The sequence below is a fragment of the Electrophorus electricus genome, chromosome 6, assembly GCF_041902795.1.
Source record: "Electrophorus electricus isolate QZ-2024a chromosome 6, ASM4190279v1, whole genome shotgun sequence".
Classification (NCBI taxonomy): domain Eukaryota; kingdom Metazoa; phylum Chordata; class Actinopteri; order Gymnotiformes; family Gymnotidae; genus Electrophorus; species Electrophorus electricus.
This window is the reverse complement of record NC_137502.1, coordinates 31,012,184-31,033,097: the sequence shown is the minus strand read 5'-3', so window position 1 is coordinate 31,033,097 and position 20,914 is coordinate 31,012,184. Positions and strand designations below refer to the sequence as shown.

The 20,914-nt window shown below is 41.9% G+C and overlaps 1 long non-coding RNA gene across 1 annotated transcript; it reads left to right on the top strand.

The window, feature by feature from the left end:
* The first annotated feature begins 15,450 nt into the window (after positions 1-15,450).
* LOC145658620 (uncharacterized) lies at positions 15,451-18,936 on the top strand. The gene is made up of 3 exons (XR_014124274.1): positions 15,451-16,062; positions 16,373-17,714; positions 17,892-18,936. It is a non-coding gene; the product is annotated as an uncharacterized LOC145658620 (long non-coding RNA).
* The last annotated feature ends 1,978 nt before the right edge of the window (positions 18,937-20,914 follow it).

The following is a 20,914-nucleotide window of genomic DNA, read 5'->3' as shown; positions in this document are numbered from 1 at the left end:
CCACGCACACGTGTGCACGCACATACACACCTCCTCTCTCTCCCCTCAACACCTTTCTGTTTTCTGCGTTTGCTTGCCCTTACATTTCTTTGCCTCCTCCCCTATCCCTTGCGTGTCCCCTCTTTTCAATCCTCCCACGCCTAACATTTTACAGTTGGGTTTTTTTTTTTGGTGGGCTGTTCCATTTTGCCGGCTGCTGGGGACTGCCCTTGACCCTGAAACGCTGTTCTTTTTCCCAGCGAGATATTGGCCACACAGGAGTGGCATTGTGCAAGGCCGACTCTCCTCAGCTGTTTCTGGGTTATTAGCGACGTTCTAGTGACGTTCTGGCCAGGCTTCAGGGCGCAGCGCCGCCGAGTCCCGGAGCTGGTGAGGACAACCAGGCTGAATGTCCACATTGTGAGGGTTTATGGGTTGTGAGGGTTTATCTCTGTACGTTCGACACAGCCTTGGCGCCATTTTTTTTTCACCACTACACTCTGAACAGAAGAAAGTGCAAAACAAGAAATATGGCAAACTTCCACATTCACTGCCCAAGGCTGAAAGAAGAAGTCTTTTCACCTCTTCCTTCTTGAACAGAGAACATCCTTGTGCGCTACTTTGACTCTGAGACCAACCGCCATGTGCCTGTGCTTGCTCATGTCCCACAGCTGTTCAGATGACACATCTCTGTGCCTCCTCTCATTAGACCCTGCTGGGTCAACGCTGGTTGTGCAGTGTGCATCTGTATTTGTGTCTGTGAGGAGATGTGGGGCACTGCTGTCAAGATCTTGTGTTTTCCTGCGAGCAAGCTGAATTCTCCTCATTGTCTCATTACAAAGATCATGTCGCTCTCGTTCCATTTCTTTCTCTCTCTCCCTCTCTCTTTCTCCATGTGTGTGTGTGTGTGTGTCTGTGGGTGTCTTTTAGGGTGGGGTATCGTTTTCTGGCACTGCTTACTCTTTTGTGTCGTGTTTGGCAAGACTGGCCAAGATTGGGCGCAGCCCTGTGGAGGAAAGTCTAGTTGTGTGTGTGTTTGTGAGCAAGTCTGGAAGCTAGGGAGAGAGGGAGAGGGAGAGGGAGAACGAGAGAGTGAGAGAGAGAACGTGTGACAAACAGATTGCATCTGTTTATGCAGCGTCAGCACAGGCTTGGAGAGGCCGATCTGTTTCTAGCTGAGCAGTACAAACGGGCCAGGTGTGTCAGGCGCCTGTGTCTGTCGGTGCAGGTTCCATTCTGTTTGGTGTGTGTGAATGTTTGGGTGAGTCTGGGAAACGGCGCTGCGGGATCCATGTACCAGCTGCCCAGCCAGCCTATCATGGAATTCTCTCTGCTACTTCCAGAGTGCCTGGGAAAGAGAATCGGATCAACAGATCCTCACACTGTCAGCTTATCTTAGTCTATGTTGAACTGTTGAGCTGTAGTTTGAATTCAGACCACGAATGGTGACCGTGACAACTTTTATTAAGGTTTTTCCAGGGTTTTAAAGCTTTGTTTCTTGGACTTGGAAAGTCACCTTCAAAAGATCCACTATATCGTGTAGTTTTCTGAAGTGAAATAACAAATAAGTCACTATAGGTGTGTAAAGGATAACTTGGAGCCTGAATGAGCACCTGGCAAACATTAACATGAGTCGACAGGGTTGTTGGGGTTGGGGGGAGCTGAGTCTCTCTTAAAAGCTGATTCCATTAAATTTGCCAAATAAAAGTCCCATTGAGACTCCCCAGTATAATTCTCTTTCTTTCCTGCATTTCTTTGCGTGCGCCTGTATTCTGAACATGTACACGTGCATAAATCCATGACCGTGTGTGCTTTTTATAAGAAGACATCTCTAGGGATGGGAATGCCTCTCCTGATCAGGCCCTGGTCCAGGGAGGATGAAAATCCGGCCCGACGTGGAACCACCGTTAGCTTGACGTTTCCCTGACCTTCCTTTCTTCCTTTCCTGTCAGGCAGGAAAACACACACAAGCAGAGCAGCACGGGGGGACAAAGCTGGGCGTTCTTCTCCCTGTTTCTCTCATCACAGACCCGTCTGAGCGGACTTGCCGCTCTGAGGGGGCGTGATGGCTTCCACAGAGCTGCGCCGGTGGAAGAGCGAGAACAGGCCCTGCCGCACCTGGCCGTGTGAGAGTCTCGGGGGTGCCACGTGCCGCTCCAGCTCTGCCAAGCCCTCGCCCGGCTCCTCACTCTCCCACTTTCTTCTGGCTGTTTCTTATAATGGGGGGGGTGGAAGAGAGCTTGTCCGTGGAAGAGAGCTTGTCCGTGCAAGCTCTGATGATGTGGCACAAGTGAGTTGGGGGCCTCTACACCCCACCCCTCTCTCTCGCCCTGTCTGTCTCTCCCTCTCCCTCCGTATGAAATAGTTAGGGAAGTGTGGGATTACTTTCACAAGAACTTGAACCCCCTCCCGACTTCCTGCCCCGTGATGAAGTCACCAGTCTCTGAGGGAGAGTCTGTGAAATGCCAGCACCCGGGAGATGGTGAAAGAGATGAGAAGAGAGGAGAGGGTGTTGGTGGAGACTGGTCGGGGGGGGGGGGGCAAAAACCATTCTAAAGGGGACAGAGAAGAGGGGCAGAAGTGGTACTGGAGGGGCAGAAGGTTGTCACAGGCAGATTGGTCCAGATCTCATACACCCCAAAGGCTTGGCCCGAACACAACATGAGTTCACATTATAAAGCCTCTCTGCTCTCTTAAACCAAACACAGGGCTGTGGGGAGGTGAGTGTGAATGCTACTCAAGCCAAGAATATCTCCAGAACTGGAGAGGACTGGCGGGAGTAAGGCATAAGTGCAGGGGGCCCTCCCTCTCCCACAGATGGCTGTGTGAGGTCGTGCTTGTTTGTCGGGGCGGCTGCAAGGAAGGATCCACGCCCCTTGATGGGTGAGCAGAGATAAGAACCAGAGGTACTTCACCCGCACGGACGCTGCTGCTTCAGACAACCATGAGACATCATGGGGATAGCGAGGTTCTCCTTTCTCTTCAGTCTGGACCAGATGAGGTCCAGGATGATGGTTGCCAGTAAAGGGGGACAGTGTAACCCAGCTGCCTATGTGCAGGATGAGGAGGGGCAGCCTGTGGTAATTAGAGCCTAAGCCTGGCCTGTGCTAGGTGGGAGAGACTTCACTCAAACACACAGACACAGACACACACACACACACACACACACACACACACACACACACACAAAGCCATCTTGTTCAAACCCATGGCCCAGATGGAAGGACTCGGTTGCCAAGGATGCCGATCTCCACTTCCTGTCCGCGTCTACTGAGGCTGGTCTTCAAACGAGGCAATGAAACAAAGAGTCCCACAGTGCTGGCTTACTGCAGGCTTACTGGACCGCCATATCTACACACTCCCTGCCTCTCACGCACACGCATATGCAGGCATGCACGTACACACATACGCCAACCCACACGAATGCACGCTCTTCCACAGCTACTCACAAAATGGAATAGACACTCACTAAAGGGGGGGGGGGTGACATGCAGTCCCACTCTTTCTCTGAAACCTCCCCTTCTCTCTCTCTCTTTCTCTCTCATCCCTGGGTAGCAACAGACTAATGTTTTCCAGATGTTATATTTACTGGCCTTGCCCAACTGTGAAAGTGCCCTTCTCCCAGAAGCCAGGCCCTGGGGGCATCAGGAGGGGGAGGACTCTGCATATACCCCACCCCCCACTCCCCTTTACCCGCCTCATCCCTCCGGATTCCCGGTCACTGCATCGCCCCATCCCCCACCCCCACCCCCCAGCCATCACATTGGAAGGTCAGAGGGATTCAAATGTTAGTTTTTCCTCCAGCTGGTTCAACATTCAATCTACTCTCTTACGTATTAGACACCTAAAGAATGCGGCCTTAATTGCTGCGCCATTAAGCATAACTGAATGCTTATTTCTTGTTGTTCTTGCAGGGTCGTTATCCCTGGGAGTCAGTCTCTTGGGAACGTGGGGCAGTCTGCAGGACTCCCACATGGGCATGTTTGTTTTGATAATGGCTCAGGAGCAGCAAGGCCGTTGTTAGGCCCAGCGGGAGAGGAAGTGAAGGGTGTCCTAAACGCGCTGGCACGCAGGAGGTGCACCTTTTTGGGCCCGCTCCCCGTCCTCCTGCCTGCAGTTCCCCGAGGTCGCAGACTTCGATTGCACCGTGTGACGCCCACAGCAGGTTTCCCTCGCGGTGCTCTGTGCTTTGGCTCTGAATGACAGCGAGGCTCTGCTCCAGGGGCTGGTTCCTCCACTCTGGTACAGGGTTGCCCTGCGCTGATTTCAGCTTTGCCCTCTGACAAGGGGCTGTCTGAGACTGTGAGCCATGCCGTTCTCACGGGGAAAGTGGAGGGCGGGCTGCGAATCCGGGAGTCTGAGAAAAACAGCCGCCCTGGTCTGGAGATGGTCCTCAGTGGACTGAGGAAGAAGGAGGGAGAGGGAGAGGGGGATAGCTAGATAAATAGAGAGATAGCCAGACAGACTGTTATTTATCATCCATAAAGCGCACCTGTCTATGTAATTTACCAAAGGAACATCTCAGGAAATGCTGATCAATGTGTACAGAATAACGGATTGACAAATAATTTAACTGATCACAATTACACAACGATTGAGTTCCAAAAAGGAAAGGCATGGAAGTGCAGCTGGAGAGAGTTGGGGTGGGGCGGGGTGGGGGGGCAGATCTCAGGGCCTCAGGGGAGGCTGTAGAACTGCAGCGCCTCTGTCCTACTCGCTTTACAACATTAATTCTTTTCTTCAAAACAAGCCAATGACCAGCAAAAACAACTGCCTTTCGCCACTCATAACTTCCCCAGGCAGCTGTGGTGGGCAACACCAGCCTGATTCACAGAGGTTCAACAGAAATTATTCAGAATATGAAGGCTCTCTCCAGCAGTATTTCTCAGAAGTATTGGACAAACCTTTTTAAAAAGTTACCGCAAATAAGTGGGAACATCAGGTTGAGAGAGACACTGAATTGCATTACATCAAATCTGTTTTGGCTGCCAGGCAGGCAGGCAGGCAGGCAGGCCATGGGTCTGGGGGTACAAATAAAAGTGGGGTCCAAACCAGGAATGGGAACGGTCAGACGCTGGAGCGTCTCTGTGAGAATATGTCCATCTGTAGCACACAGACACTCTGGATCCATACCAAAACAAACATGCTAAAATTATATCACGTTGAGACCCCCTCCACCCCCATCCACGTTTAAAGTAGGAAGAAACAGGAGAACACCATGCTTAGAATACTGAGACAGGGCAAGTCCTCCACAATTACCACATCCAACAGAACTAAGGAGGTAAATGTCTGGTTATACTGGTTACATGTCAACTGATTAGGTTACCGTGTCAAAGGACTCCTAACATGCACAGATAGCATGACACAACAAAACAGTCAGAGGTTGATTTTCCAAAAGTATAGGAAGATCGTGAAGGAAACTTGGTTTTGCCCACACACAAACAAACAATTGTTCATTTATGTGAAGATGTTGGGAAATCACCCTTTTGGCAAATATGCTACGTTTCATAACTATCTAATGTAATTCACAAGGCTCCAATAATATAGTTTATCATTAGTTATAGAAGGTGCTGTACTCCAGAGCTCGCCATCTTCCAAAGTGAGATGGCGGAGCGCTAACCCGTACAGCTGGCCACACGCGAGTCTCCAGTACGGACGACTGGGGTTTCTGTGGTCGGCGCCACTAATGTTTCCCAAATCCTCAGGAAATGGGAGACTGTTCGCTGGTGGGATAAGCCTCGCCGACTGGCCATCTGTTTGCAACAGCCAAAATTCTCAAACGGCCCAGGGCTCCGTTTCGTGGCAAACGTCTCCTTTTGCTGTTACGAGACTGCCACCTTGAGTTATGAAAATGTAACGTAGACGTTGAAAATTAAACTAAAATGTGTGAAGATCAGTGACTTAATAACTTGCACAACAATTGTTGCAACTGTTATTGCAATTGTTACAAATAACATACAACAATTAAACAATTAAACAATTTGCCCACAAAGCCGAAAATTGACCAGCTTTAGTCAATGGTCAAAGCCCGATCCGTACCTCGAGGACTTCGAACCTCAAGTACGGCTCGGCTTGAAATACCTTGCTCATGGACGACAAGCATCGAGACTATTTTTTCTATCTTGGCTCCAAGATGGTAGAATGAACTCCCACTTGATTCCGGACAGCAGCGTCCCTTGCAGTCTTCAAACGCAGACTGAAGACCCATCTACTTGCGGAATATTTAAAGGACAACTGTCTAAATTGTTACTTACTGTAGGGTATTTTTTATTATGTTGTTTTACAAACTCTAGGACTTATTGCTTATTGTACTTACTGTTTAAGATAGACCTTATGTATTTTGTATTTTGTACTTCTAGGTATCCGCATTGATCCCTGTATTCTACAGTATTGTAGTTCTTTGGTATGTTGGACTCTAGCCTACTGTACTGTACTATGATATATTCTATGAGTAAATGACAAAGCACTTTTGTAAGTCTTATCCAGGGCGTCTACTAAATGCCGTAAATGTAAATATAACAACGGATCATTAGGCAATATTTTTGGTCCATTTAAAAGCTGAACTCAAACAATGAGAATGAGATGCTTTCTATAAGTGCACTTATAAATACACTTAAGTGAAACTACGTTTACGCTAGGAATAAAACAAACATGAAACGTGATTTATTTTGGCCCTAATTTAATTATGCCGTTTATATCCACTAGGAGGAGCGCCAGCATGGTATTGCATTTGTAGTTCTAGTCATGTGTCCACGGGGATCCGCTTCCACATGGAAGAGAATAAATATGCTATAGAAAGCCAGTCCTGTTGACCCAAGTAATCTTTTGCTTTAAGAAACTGGCCAAGCAATGACTCCCCTCATGCTGAGAGAAAGGAGAGTCCACCCAGATCTGCGAATCCCACAACAAAACACGGCTCCTAAATAAACGACCATGTGGCCAAGAGGGAAAAGCGGTATGCGAAAACTTAGCAAAGCCAGCTGTTGCGTTATCATCCCCAGACATGGCCCGAATAACGTTGCTAACTTCACCCAAGCGACCTCAAAGCCTTTTCAGCAACATCCTCACAGATGTAAATAGGAGTGAAGCTCAGGAATACAAACAACGGGAACGTAAACTTTAATTTCTTTCGATTGATAGATCCATAATTGTGAAGTAATTCTTATGGACTTCAGTATATTGAACGCATGACTCACTGACTCATTTTGCCTTCGGGTGGGTGTGTTACGTAGGCTACAAAAGGCTCACAATGACCTTATATAAATGGACGTGAGTATATTGCACAGCTAAGACACGTTAGTTTTTGGCAGACCCTTCTAAGCCTGCAGAGAAGGGGTAACACAAAAGAAACACTGAAAAAAACCAAACATATTTCATGAATAAAATAATTTTAAAAAAAACAATAAATTAATATAGGCTATTTGATATATTCTTTGATGTTAGTAGACATTTCTGACATTGAACTAACCCAGACCTCTCGGAAATATGGCTGCAGAGAGCGGTTGCTGTGTATATGCCCTTGTGGTGACATTTTGAAAACGGCAATCAAATATTACATAATCATCTAATTTTCCCACAGGGTAGATTTCACTATATGTATCTTATGTACACTTTTCCCAGAGAGTAGATTTCACTATATGTACACTATATGTAAGAGTCTGTACTCTGTAGTTGGTAACTATGCTTCCTTTCCCATGGAGAACTTGGGTTTAATCCCCTGTCTGGGCAGGGGCACCATACTATACCAATAATACTATACCAATACTATACCAATAATTCTATACCAATAATTCTATACCGATACTATACCAATAATACTATAACAATACTATACTAATAATTCTATACCGATACTATACCAATAATAACAATACTATACCAATAATACTATACCAATAATACCAATACTATACCGATACTATACCAATAATACTATACCACCTCGTCCCCGCATCCTGTTTAACCTCATATAGTATTATTGGTATAGTATCGGTATAGTATTACTGGAATAGTATTATTGCTATAGTATTTGTATAGAATTATTGGCATAGTATTATTATTATTAGTATAGCATTGGTATAGTATTGGTATAGTATTATTGGTATAGTATTGTTATTATTGGATGCGGGGACGAGGCATGTTAAACAAACACATACGTTTATTCACACAGAAACAAATACTACGTAGCCATGAAGCTAACGTAACATCAAACACCGACAACAGACACCAGAACCATAAGGGCTTATATACATACATAAATGACAGGCAATTACAATCAGGTGTGACACATGGGGGGCGTGGCCACATGGACGAACACACACACACACACACACACACACACACACACAAACATGGGTAGACACTTGGGAGGAGGGGCCGTACCGTGACAGAGCCCCTCCTTAAGGGCGTGACTCCCAGCGCGACAGCCTATCGGGCTATGGCCCCAAAGCCAATGCCAAATGGCGAAGCCGGAGGAACAAGCGACCCGACACGGGCCAGCGCGAGCAGGACAGAGGGGGGACAGAGACAGGGACCAGGACAGGGACCAGGACAACAGACACGGGGACGGACACACTGACAGGCACAGACACAAAGGGGGACAGAGCGACTGGGACGGACAATAAGATGGGGGCGGACACAGTGACAGGGACGGGTGCAAAACTACATAATGGACTGCTAAAGAGTCCAGGCAAGCCGACAGGAGCCCCAGTGTGTCCCCCAGTCTTCGGCGGGGCTGGAGTCCTACCCACCTGTGGGGGATCGCGGCTCGCGATTTGGGGGGCGGTGACTTCCGCACACCCATTTCAGGAGGCGCACCAGTTACTTTGCTAGTCTCTGGGGTGGGCACTGGTGTCGCCTCCCCCTTTCCTCTACGAGGCTTAGGTACAGGCGCATGAGTTGTGGTGTGGGGTTGTATGCCCTGGTAGAGGGAGTTTCCTGCTCGGACGAGGTCACCTCTAATAGTTTTGTGTGTGCTGGCTTGCTTGCGCCTAGGCGAAACCTTCTGGGCGGAGCCTTGGGCGGAGTCGTACGTGCTGGAGGCTCGTCGATCCCGGAGACGACAGAGCAAATGTCGCTGTCCGCGAGAGAATCCCCAGGGAGGACCTCCTCCACCTCCATCGGTGGATCCTCCCCATAATTGGACCCCATGTCCGACCGCAGACTGACGTCGCTATACTCCACTCTCTCTCCATACTCAGCGTGGCCCTCAGGATGGTCCATGTACGGGTCATAGGACCCAGCAGAGTCCACCTCCGAGTGCCGATTATCGTAGCCCGGCTGGTCTCCGTAGGACTCAGCAGAGTCCGACCCCGGACCATACACAGGGCCCCCCCCCAAAATTCTCCAGTGGGTTCTTCTGCTGTTGTGAGTCCATGGAGCGAGGAGGAGACCACGGAGTCCGGAAATCCTTATACCAGTCCTGGTAGCCAGGCGTGGTTCTGCACAACTCCTAAGCTTCCAGACCTGGACTACTCTTCCCTATTGTGGGAGTCAGGGGTGTGCCCCTGCAAGGGCTGTAGGAGGTCGTTTACTTCCCTTCTTTCCCTTCCTCTTTTTGCCTTTCCCAAGCATCCTTCATCGGTCGGTGTTTCTGTAATGTTTGAAGGCTAAGCAGGATGCAGGGACGAGCCATGTTAAACAAATACATATGTTTATTCACACGGAAACAAATACAAATAAATGACAGGCAATTACAAACAGGTGTGACACATGGGGGGCGTGGCCACATGGACAAACACACATACACACAAACACAGGGAGACACTTGGGAGGAGTGGCTGTACCGTGACACTATACCAATACTATACTAATAATAACAATACTATACCAGTAATACTATACCAATACTATACTAATAATAACAATACTATACCAGTAATACTATAGCAATACTAAACTAATAATAACAATACTATACCAATAATACTATAGCAATACTATACTAATAATAACAATACTATACCAGTAATACTATAGCAATACTATACTAATAATAACAATACTATAGCAATAATACTATACCAATACTATACTAATAATAACAATACTATACCAATAATACCATACCAATACTATACCAATAATAACAATACTATACCAATAATAACGATATTATACCAATAACACTATACCAATACTATACTAATAATAACGATACTATACCAATAATACTATACCAATACTATACCAATAATAACGATACTATACCAATAATACTATACCAATACTATATCAATTATAACGATACTATACCAATAATACTATACCAATACTATACCAATAATAACGATACTATACCAATAATACTGTACCAATACTATACTAATAATAACGAAACTATACCAATAACACGGTACCAATACTATACTAATAATAATGATACTATACCAATACTATACCAATAATAACGATACTATACCAATAATACTATACCAATACTATACTAATAATAACAATACTATACCAATAATACTATACCAATACTATACTAATAATAAGAATACTATACCAATAATACTATACCAATACTATACCAATTATAACGATACTATACCAATAATACTATACCAATACTATACCAATAATAATGATACTATACCAATAATACTATACCAATACTATATCAATAATAACGATACTATACCAATAATACTATACCAATACTGTACCAATTATAACGATACTATACCAATAATACTATACCAATACTATACTAATAATAACGATACTATACCAATAATACTATACCAATACTATACCAATTATAACGATACTATACCAATAATACTGTACCAATACTATACTAATAATAATGATACTATACCAATAACACTGTACCAATACTATACTAATAATAATGATACTATACCAATACTATACCAATAATAACAATACTATACCAATAATACTATACCAATACTATATCAATAATAACGATACTATACCAATAATACTATACCAATACTATACCAATTATAACGATACTATACCAATAATACTATACCAATACTATACCAATTATAACGATACTATACCAATAATACTATACTAATACTATACCAATAATAATGATACTATACCAATAATACTATACCAATACTATACCAATTATACCGATACTATACCAATAATACTATACTAATACTATACCAATAATAATGATACTATACCAATAATACTATACCAATACTATATCAATAATAACGATACTATACCAATAATACTATACCAATACTGTACCAATTATAACGATACTATACCAATAATACTATACCAATACTATACTAATAATAACGATACTATACCAATAATACTATACCAATACTATACCAATTATAACGATACTATACCAATAATACTGTACCAATACTATACTAATAATAATGATACTATACCAATAACACTGTACCAATACTATACTAATAATAATGATACTATACCAATACTATACCAATAATAACAATACTATACCAATAATACTATACCAATACTATATCAATAATAACGATACTATACCAATAATACTATACCAATACTATACCAATTATAACGATACTATACCAATAATACTATACCAATACTATACCAATTATAACGATACTATACCAATAATACTATACTAATACTATACCAATAATAATGATACTATACCAATAATACTATACCAATACTATACCAATTATACCGATACTATACCAATAATACTATACTAATACTATACCAATAATAATGATACTATACCAATAATACTATACCAATACTATACCAATAATAACGATACTATACCAATAATACTATACCAATACTATACCAATAATAACAATACTACACCAATTATAACGATACTATACCAATAATACTATACCAATACTATACCAATAATAACGATACTATACCAATAATACTGTACCAATACTATACTAATAATAATGATACTGTACCAATAATACTATACCAATACTATACCAATAATAACAATACTATACCAATAATAACGATACTATACCAATAATACTATACCAATACTATACTAATAATAACAATGCTATACCAATAATACTATACCAATACTATACCAATAATAATGATACTATACCAATAATACTATACCAATACTATACTAATGATAACGATACTATACCAATAACACTGTGCCAATACTATGCTAATAATAATGATACTATACCAATAATACTATACCAATACTATACCAATAATAATGATACTATACCAATAATACTATACCAATACTATACCAATAATAACGATACTATACCAATACTATATCAATAATTCTACACCAATACTATACCAATAACAACAATACTATACCAATACTATATCAATAATTCTATACCAATACTATACCAATAACAACAATACTATACCAATAATACTATACCGATGCTATACCAATACTAATGTCATGGAATGCTCCTGCCTGATAAAAGTCAACATTGGTGGCGTGTGTTGGAGTGCATCACTTATTATTTTAACCATTATAAATGTAACTTTTTAATGTTGTGATTTCATACCATGGTATAAAATTGAATAGTAGAAATTCCATGATATCATTTCGATTACTTCACTATCTGTGAAGTAAAACGAACAATAAAATATACAGATTTTTTAAAAAAAGTCTATTATTCTGCAGCTGCTGAAAATAACTGTGATGGGGTTAAACAACTAATAATAATAAATGCAGCACTAGAAGATGACACTCCTCCTAGTCCTGCTCATCTCATTCGATCTACCTCTCCTCATTATTATACTCTTTTGCATGTTGTTCATTTTCTTCTCCTCTTTATACCCGTGTATTTACACTTGTCCTTTGCAAAGTATTTCCATGATATGCCCATGTGTGCTAAGCGGTCTGTTGTTTTGGTTATGGTCTACTTTGTTCCCTTATTGTTTTTTTCCTTATTCCTTACTGGTTTGTTTGGGCTGATGCCCTGTTTTCTTTAACTTGTTTGGTTCATCTTAAACTGTTTCCTGGACTACAGCTCTTCCCCATGTATTGGACATGTGTAACACTGAGCAGTAAGGAGATTTAATAGGGGCAAATCCAAAATCAGGGTCGTTTTGAGTCCCGGCTCATAGAGCCGACACTGAGAGTATGAGGAAACTACAAAACAAAAACACACAAAGGCAAACTAGGGAAGCAAGCTAGGAACTAAGGCTAGGTAAACATGAAGGCTAGGATAAACACAAATGCACGGAGTACAAAGAAGCAACCAAAAATGCAACATATTCACAAATTCAATAATTTGAACAGTTGAACATCCAAACAAACAAACATCCATCCATCCATCCATCCATCCAACCAAACATCCAAACAAACTTACATCCAAACAAACATACATCCAACCAACCAAACAAACATATAAACAAACAATGAACAGCCACGACCAAGGCACACAACAGGGTTTAAATACATGAACTCGAAACGAGGGACAGGTGTACGCAATCAAACATGTGAGGACAAAACGAAACTATGGAACGGAACTACACATGACAGGCAAAACACGGAACATGGAAGGGACTGAACGTGACAACATGCTTGCTCTGGCTTCTGACTCTAGCTTGTTTTTTAGCCTGTTCGGACTCTGGAACATCCCTTTTATAACAAAACCCTCTCTTTTTACATCCTCAGGTGTCTGACTCGGTAGCATTACAATGTGCATTTACATTATAATACTGGTTACTTTCACATCTTCACACTATAATACTGGTTACCTTTACCTTTAGGGATGAGCATGATTAAATGTCTGCTAGGCAGCTGGTAGCAATTCAGGTTGTCTAGGTAACCGTTCTTCAGTTATACTGTCGATAACTGTCAAACTGTCATGAAGAGCTGCTAGCAATTAACCTGGATTTGACTTTCATCCCTGGGTAGCAACAGACTAATGTTTTCCAGATGCTATATTTACTGGCCTTGCCCAACTGTGAAAGTGCCCCTCTCCCAGAAGCCTAAACCAGGCCCTGAGGGCATCAGGAGGGGGAGGACTTTCATTAATTAAGGAATTTCTTCATGTCGTAAAAAGAGACAAATAGGTGACCAACTGACATCTTCCCTTTCTCGACAACAATCCAAACAAATCCTGAAAAGTCCACTAATATGCTCTGAAGGATTGTTGATTTCCTGAAAATCCAACCTTGTGACAGACTGGGAACATCCGTTATGACCTGGAGCTCTGTCTGGCTGTCATTCCCAGCACAAAGATGGTTCTGTCATGATAAGTCCCTCCCAGTGTCCGTGTTCCATGCTTTCCCTGTCTTGTGTTATTTCAGTTCCATGCCATAGTTTCATTTTCTCTGCCCCTCGTTTCTACCTTGTTAAGTTCATGTATTTAAACCCTGCATTTAAACCCTTGTGTCTTTGCTGTTCATTGCATGTTTATTAAAATGGTTGTGTTTCTTTGTACTTTGTGTTTATCCTAGCCTTCGTGTTTCCTTGCCTTTGTTATAGCCTGCTTCCCATGTTTGCCTTTGTGTACTTTGTTTGTTTAATCATGTATCCCCGTGCTCTCTGTGTTGGTTCTATGACCCTGGACTGCTACAACGACTCTGATTTTGGATTTGCCCATAATAAATCTCACTCTTCTCTGCACGTGTGCACCTCCTAACCGCTCACCGTTACAGGTTCCTTTTAACAAGATACGAGCAGGTTTCTTCAGATTGCTTAAGTGGAGGTGTTTGGTCTCTAATGTCATAAACCAGGGAGATCTCGGTGTATCATACTCCTGAATCAAGTGAAAATAGTAAAACCTTTATTGTAAATGTGTAAGGAAACAGGATTTTGAGATCTGTCAAAACTGGATAATCAGTAGACCTAGCTAAATGACTAATCCAATTTATTCTTACTGTTGATACCAGAATTATTTGTCCAGTTTCTTGTAAAATGGAGAAAAGCTGCCACTTCTTTTGATCTTGTTTATGAATATTAATATAGAATGAATATTAATATGGAAGGTCCTAACCCTGTTATGGGTTGTTGAATTCCATATTAATATGGCAGGTCCACTTTTCTTCTGCCATCATTTATATATAGAATTGCTGTCTGTAAGCAAAGTGTACTAAAGACTCATTAATATTAATGTCCCGCACATGCACTTTTCCTTTCCTGTATCTATGGGAATTCCATGTATCTATTACTATAATAATTATAAGTTGCATTGGATAAATGTGTCAGCTAAATGCTGTAAATGTAAACGTAGTCCAGCATTTCTGAGAAGAGCTTCTGCTTCAGAAGCCCAGACTATCCACTCCTGTCAAATTGGTAGGCTTCATCAGAATAAACATCCCAGATAGGCATAGTACTCCAGTCAGAAATTGCACAGCACTCAGTGGAGAAATGGATGTAATCTCAAAAATGCAGAGTGGATTCTTCAGAAATGTTGCAATATAATTAGAGTGTAAGCAATATCTGATGAGGATTGTGGTATATAACCTGAAACAAAATTGGAGACAATGACTGGCTGTTTGAACTCCAGAAATCCAGAGATTTATCTTCAACGAAACACAAAAGAAACTTTATTTGGTCAAAATAACTTTTACTTGAAATGTACAAAGTCTGTTTGCTGTGGGCAAACCAGTGAAATAAGGGTAAAGTGCAAAGAGACCAAAAAACCTGGCACTCAAGTGGGTTGTTTTTGATAAACTCAGGAACTATTTGTCATTGTGCCGACTACGAACATTTGCGTTGGGACTAGAGTCACTTCCACTCGATCTGGCACCCAGTTCTCTTGGAATAACTGACTGATAACTTCCTCCTCATGTTAAACACTGTTGTAAACCAATGTTCTCTTAGCAGCACATGGTATGAGCTCCGGTGTGACGTTCAGAAAGTTGCTCCTGATCAGCTCCTCACTGTGAGGTGGTACAAAGGACAAACTCTACTGACAGATACGTCCTTTAATGACTCCATCAAGACTCCAGTGGACAAGTCTGCGACATACTGGATCTTTGCCAACACAACTGATGATGGAGCTGAGTACCGGTGTGAGGCGGTGCTGAGACAGAGACAAGCAGGACCTCAGCCTCCTACAACTACGATGTCAGAGCCTCTTGTTACAGTAAAGTGTGAGTGCACCACAGACTGTCTCCTTTACACTTGATAACATGCTATTCTGACATCTTAAATATCAGTTCAGTTTCAGTTGATGTTTCTGATGGATCTCTGAGATCATATTTCATTCATAAATAATAAACAAAAGAGTGTAAACAGTTTTACTTGTTTGATTTAAAAACCAAAACTGAATGAGGAAAGACACATGGACCTTTTCCCCTCATTAAAAAAGGTTCAAAATGAGTTGATACAGATTCAGTGCTTTTTCCCAATAGGCTCTGAGCAGGTCACCTGCATGTTACTCATGTTCCTTTCTTTTGGCAGGTAACTGTCCTGCTGTTCTTCAGCCTCCTGCAGTGGTGGTGGAACACGGGGCCTCTGTCTCAGTGAACTGCTCCACTTCCAAACCACATTCTGGGATGGCCTGGGAGGTGTCTCAGGGAGCTGTGGACCCGCAGGAGGGTGTCCAGCTGATCACCTGGAACGTGCCTAGGCTTGAGGACTGGGACATAAAGCCATTATGCTACATTAACATAAAAAACCAAACAAAACCAGATAAAAGGCATCTCCCAGTTATTGTGTATAGTGAGTTGCTGCGTATTACTGGTTGCCTTTATACTTATTCTTTTTCCTAAAAAAAACCCCAAAAAGCACAAAAATCTCACTTTTTTGTGACAGAAAATCCAGAGATTTATCTTCAACGAAACACAAAAGAAACTTTATTTGGTCAAAATAACTTTTACTTGAAATGTACAAAGTCTGTTTGCTGTGGGCAAACCAGTGAAATAAGGGTAAAGTGCAAAGAGACCAAAAAACCTGGCACTCAAGTGGGTTGTTTTTGATAAACTCAGGAACTATTTGTCATTGTGCCGACTACGAACATTTGCGTTGGGACTAGAGTCACTTCCACTCGATCTGGCACCCAGTTCTCTTGGAATAACTGACTGATAACTTCCTCCTCATGTTAAACACTGTTGTAAACCAATGTTCTCTTAGCAGCACCTAATTCCCAGGCTTCAAAATCATTTTCAAATTCTCCATAATCTTGGCGTGTTGTTTGAGCCATAAACCTGCTCTCTAAAGATGTACATTTTCATCTTTGCAGTTTTTCAAGTCAATGCCCCATACTCATTGTCAAAGATGCAGAAACATTTTTCCATGCTTTCATTACCGCTCGACTAGGTAATTGTAATTCTTGCATGGGGCCAACATGGTGAATTGGTGGCTAGCATGTTTGCCTCTAAGCACTAGCGTATTGGCTTTGTATCAATATCTAGGTGTAGTTTCAATATCTGTTTTCCCGTGTCTTCATGGGTTTATTCGGGGGTCTTGGCGTTCGTGTGTTTCCATTGTCATTAACAGACTACAGTATACTCAGAATTCAACTGTTATGCTCTGAACGTTTGGTATGAGAGAGAAGCCGATCACCTCCATCTTACATTATTTCACAGTTTAGTGTTCAAGCTACTCACTACCTTTAAGGCACTGCATAGACTTATCCCCCCACTTAGTTTAGCTCCTTCGTCTCCTTGAGTTCTCTGGAATGGGGGTTATTGGCTCACAGTAGGCTCTCTTCCTGGTAGGTCTTTCTGGTGCTAGGATGCCTAAATTGTGAAAGTTCCTGCCTCAGTACTTACTTCTCATCCAAGGACCTCATCACCACAAGGTATTCATCTGTCCTAACAGTTTTGTAATTTTGTTGTTCTTTTGTACTTAAAAGCGTATTCATTTTTGACCTTGTTTTTACCGATCTGTATTGGAAGCCTGACCTAATAGAAAAGCACTTAGTAAATAAACCATTCTTCCTGTTCTTAAGTATCTATTTCCTGTCCTTGTTGTCTAGTTCAGAGTTCATGAAGCAGATGAGGAGAGGAAAAGAGGGGATGTGGAGAGGTGCATGAAGGCAAACGCATGTTTTTTGTTCATTCCTCCCACCCTCGAGGCTTCTCTCCTGTAGGACACCAACCAAGAGATTGTTCCTAACGTAGACACAAATCTCTTTTGAAGCAGCAAACGAACACTTTGAAATAAACTAATAATGAATCACTCCTGACAAGTCATGACGTGGAGACCATTTTAATCATGTTTATTTTTCACAGCCAACGATTAAGGCTTCTAGCATATCTAACTTAATCAGTTGATGTCTATGGATGATGTAAAACTTGCTGACATTACTGCTGCAGTCAAGGAAAGGAAGTCTATGTTTAAGTAAAGGAAGTCAATGTTTACAGGGAAAGTGATATGGCGTTCAGATGAACTCTTCATGGGGGAGTGTTACCTAATATTCCCTTCCACATAGCATGTGCGCCAATATCCTGCTCACAGCAAAGCATCCTCCTATTGTTTCTTCTGGTACTAGGACAGCACTTAACATGACAATATATTCCCAGCTTGAGAGGAAACGATATGGCACAGAGGACAAAAAAATGGTTCATTGGCACACAGAGAAAAATGTTTTGTCTTTGTGTCATCTCATATTTATACGCACCATGTCCTAAATATCGCTGGTAAAATAAGTCTGTCACTGACTTTTCAGAAAAAGCCAGATCACGTTGATAAACAGCAGAGATGTTTAATGTGCTTGTCTTTACTAATAAGTGTCATGGAACGCTCGCCTCTCGCTAGTCACGTGGTTTTCCCTCCACGTGCGGTGGAAGGAGCTTTCTTTGTGGCCACGCCTGCACACACCTGCGCCTCGTTTTGTCTTTGTGTATTTAAACCTTCGTCATTGTGTGCCGTGTCGTCAGTCATTGTTAATGTTAGCGTTGTTATGGTTAAATGTACTCATGTCCATCATTTTTTGTTTAATGTTAACCGTTTCGTGTTCATCGCTTGTGTTAAATGTGAGTGCCGCTGTCTTTATGTATCAATAAATGTTCATACACGTCGATGGAGGTTGTGCGTCCTGCGTGACAGAATGACCAACCAGCACAGGACACCAGCTCCTTCGGCTAAAGATAGACTTCTTTAGGTGCGTCGATGGAGGCTGTGCGTCCTGCCCCTCGCCCAGCGGCACTTGGGTAACAAATGGGTAATCTAGCACATACCCAGGTGACAGAATAGCACAAACAGCTTTTCCTTTGATAAAGCATCTACTTCATGTTTTATTTAGAACCATTAACATCCCTATCTCAATCACTTATGCTCTATCTCTTTTTCATCCAAAGGTCAAACTCAAAACCTTTCACTGTACACGAAACACTGCTCAGAACAGTGTACTGTTGAATGTGGCATATACAGCAGTTGAAAAATACCAATTTGATTGAATCACTGTGGATGATATACTCTTCCCTGGCCATGATTCTGCCATGCTTTGCAGGTGCCTGACTAAGCCAAATTGACTATTATGCCAGTTCAAGGACTATGGTACATCTTATTTATAGGTAGTGTGGACATGTGCTTAATGTATCTAGAGCTTATTATGGCTACGACTGAGGTTCCATACCGAGCTACAGCGTGTCTGCACTGTAGCCATGCCCAATCTTTTTCACTAGCTATTATGCCAGTATAATAATTACACAGTATTTCTCATGCCCATTCTTGTGTTTTCACCTGCTGCATCCTCATACTGGGGATGGTGCAGAAATTTTGTGACTTCATTCTTTTCTGGCTTTGAACCATTTCATTATAAAATTAATGATGCTTGTGGATGTGGTCATCAAACTATTTTACTGTGGATTATGCACATCAAATATAAGTCCTTTGGTGTGTGGAACCAAAATTTTCAACCGCTGTGGGATCAAAATAAAATGTCATACAGATGTTCTTGAAAAATGTAAAAACAGTTTACTCACTAATTCTGATTCTACTGCCTCTAACAGTAAGGTCAAATATGTATGTAAGAGGAAACAAGAATTGCTATCCTGGATACCATGAAACAGGATTTGGGACAGAAGTTGAAACTAACTGGAACAATGCTATTGTCACATCTGTCCTTCTCAACACACCTGCCACAACAGCTACAAACTACATTCCCCACAATCCTCCTATCCATCCCCAAAACCTTGTGTATTGATTCCACCTGCTGTCCATTTCATGTGATTACCTGTGTATACTGACCCCCTTGTTTATGTTCTTTCATGCGTTTCTAAGCTGCTCTGTTTTGCCTAAGACTGTTTGTTCACCATGATTTTGAATCACCCTTTTTGTCTTGTATTAAAATCCCCTTTTTACTGATCCTACTCTTGACTCCACTTTTGCCTGTGAAATCTGACAGCCATGATACTCTGAGATCTATTATCACCGACTGTATTGTGAAGGGTAATTTACCGATTTAAATATTTGACTGTAAGAACAGAATGTTTATGAATGTTTACAATACTTATCAGTCACCCACCCTTTCTGTAACGCAAGGTTATTCTGGGGTGCACAGAGGGATTTCTCTTCATTAAAAGCAAGTCTACCATGACTCAACTCTGGCGCTGCAGTGGGGTTCTTATGGGAAACCATGTGACTTTCATTCAGGCATTCCATCAGCCTAGTTAACCCTTCTGTGTACCAAGTTCCCTTTTGTGAAACTACAGGATGTCTAAAAAAGGAAGATATAATAAATAAGAAGTAAAGAAGCACCCCCGTGGCACTTAAAATAAGGCTAAGCATTTCAAATGAAAGTAAGAGGATACATATGAAGAAACAACATACTTGTTCATCACTGCTGAAGAGTGATAATAATGATATAATCGTGTGTGTGTGGCTGGCAGGAGGGGGAATTACAGTGCTTGTGGAATGATTTCCATTCCTGCTTTTTTCTTTGTTACATGAAACCATTCTTGGGAAAGAAGTAGCTTTCCCTGTTTTCACTTATAATACAGTCAGGACCAGCAGTGGAACTGTTGACGGTTGCTATCAAAAGGAAAACTGACCTAA